This window comes from Acipenser ruthenus, unplaced genomic scaffold, assembly GCF_902713425.1.
Source record: "Acipenser ruthenus unplaced genomic scaffold, fAciRut3.2 maternal haplotype, whole genome shotgun sequence".
NCBI classification, from domain to species: domain Eukaryota; kingdom Metazoa; phylum Chordata; class Actinopteri; order Acipenseriformes; family Acipenseridae; genus Acipenser; species Acipenser ruthenus.
Genome location: NW_026708139.1, coordinates 125,001 through 127,500, shown reverse-complemented (window position 1 = coordinate 127,500; position 2,500 = coordinate 125,001).

Below are 2,500 nucleotides of genomic sequence, written 5' to 3'. Positions count from 1 at the left end.
TTCAACTCTTAGTTTCTGGCGGAGCCAAAAAAGTCCGGACTATGGTCATCTAATGTTAAAGATAGGATTTTTTTTATTTTAAAGTGCTCGGCCAATGACCATGTCCACCAAAAGGCTCGCATTGAAGGTAGACACGACCATGTCCACAACGGGACTTAGTCTCTAGCAGCAAAAACATGGAGGTCACCAAGGACACAAACGGCACACTGCTGCTGAAAACAGAGCCTCCAAACCCCACGAGGGCAACAGGCTTCAAGTGCACTGAAAGTCAGCGACACAAATGGCACACTGTTGCCCAAAACAGAGCCTCCAAACCCCGTGAAGGCAAGAGACTTAAAGTGCATTAAAAATAAAAAAATGTAAGGGACCCACACTGCCTACTCAAGCCCAAAACAGAGCCTCCAGCCCGGCCTGATCTGGCGCCAGGCGCGGGAGGGCAGCATACTTCCATCAGCATGGAAGTCCAGGACTGTAAGGGGACCCACCGCCTCCCCAAGCCGAAAACAGAGCCTCCAGCCCGACCTGATCTGGCGCCAGGCACGGGAGGGCAACAGACAGACTTCCAGGGAAGTGGAAGCTGCCAGGGGTGAATGGGAACTCTGCCCGGGGTGCAGAGCCTCCCACATGGCTTGACTTATTATTTTTACTTAAATATTTTTTTGATCAAAAGACCATCCCCTTAGTAATATGCACTTACCCCCCCAGTGTATCTGTTATCTAATAGCATTATGAGAGCAAGTCACTACTTCATGCCGACCTCCTGGAACTGCCGCTCGGCCACCCAGACCCACTTTGTCCACTAAGGTTTTTTGTGGCTATGGTAATGTATTATTATTATGTGTTTATTTAGCAGACACCTTTATCCAAGGCGACTTACAGAGACTAGGGTGTGTGAACTTTGCATCAGCTGCAGAGTCACTTACAATTACATCTCACCCGAAAGACGGAGCACAAGGAGGTTAAGTGACTTGCTCAGGGTCACACAGTGAGTCAGTGGCTAAGGTGGGATTTGAACCGGGGACCTCCTGGTTACAAGCCCTTTTCTTTAACCACTGGACCACACAGCCTCCAATGTAGCACTATTCTGACTCTAGTCAATTCTATTCTAACTATGGTCATTTAGCTCAATGGTGACTCTGGTCATGTAGCTCAATGGTGACTCTGGTCATGTAGCTCAATGGTGACTCTGGTCATGTAGCTCAATTTTGACTATGGTCAGGGCGGCAGTGTGGAGTAGTGGTTAGGTCTCGGGACTCTTGACTAGAAGGTCGTGGGTTCAATCCCAGGTGGGGGACATTGCTGCTGTACCCTTGAGCAAGGTACTTTACCTAGATTGCTCCAGTAAAAATCCAACTGTATAAATGGGTAATTGTATGTAGAAAAATAATATAATTGTATGTAAAAATAATGTGATATCTTGTAACAATTGTAAGTCGTCCTGGATAAGGGTGTCTGCTAAGAAATACAGTGGCTCTCAAAAGTATTCACCCCCCTTGGACTTTTCCACATTTCATTGTGTTACAACATGGAATCAAAATGGATTTAATTGGGAGTTTTTGCCACTGATCAACACAAGAAAAGTCCATAATGTCAAAGTGAAAAATAAAATCTACAACTTGTTCTAAATTAATTACAAATATAAAACAGAAAATAATTGATTGCATAAGTATTCACCCCCTTTGCTATGACACACCTAAATAAGCTCTGGTGCAACCAATTGTCTTTAGAAGTCACATAATTAGTTGAATGGAGTCCACCTGTGTGCAATTAAGGTGTTTCACATGATTTCAGGTTAAATACACCTGTCTCTGGGAGGTCCCACAGTTGGTTAGTACATTTCCTAACAAAAACTACATGATGAAGATGAAGGAACATTCAAAGCAAATCCGGAATAAGGTTCTTCAAAAGCACCAATCAGGGGTAGGATATAAGAACATTTCCAAGGCATTGAATATCCTCTCAGACCACAGTAAAGTCCATTATTAAGAAATGGAGAGAAAATGGCACAACTGTGAATCTGTCTAGAACAGGCCGTCCTCAAAAACGGAGTATCCGGGCGAGAAGTGCACTAGTCAGGGAGGCCACCAAGAGGCCTATGGCAACTCTAAAGGAGTTACAGTGTTCCACGGCTGAGCTGGGAGACACTGTGCATATGGCAACAATAGCCCGGGTGCTTCACAAAACTGGCCTTTATGGGAGAGTGGCAAAAAGAAAGCCATTGTTGAAAAGAACTCGCATCAAATCTCGGCTAGAGTTTCCCAGAAGGCATGTGGGAGACTCTGAGACCAAGTGGAAGAAGATTCTATGGCCTGATGAGACCAGAATAGAGCTTTTTGGCCACAACGCTAAGCGCTATGTTTGGCGCAAGCCTAACACCGTACATCATCCTGAGAACACCATCCCTACCGTGAAGCATGGTGGTGGCAGCATCATGCTATGGGGATGCTTCTCTGCGTCAGGGCCTGGAAAGCTCGTGAAGATAGAGGGCAAAATGGATGCG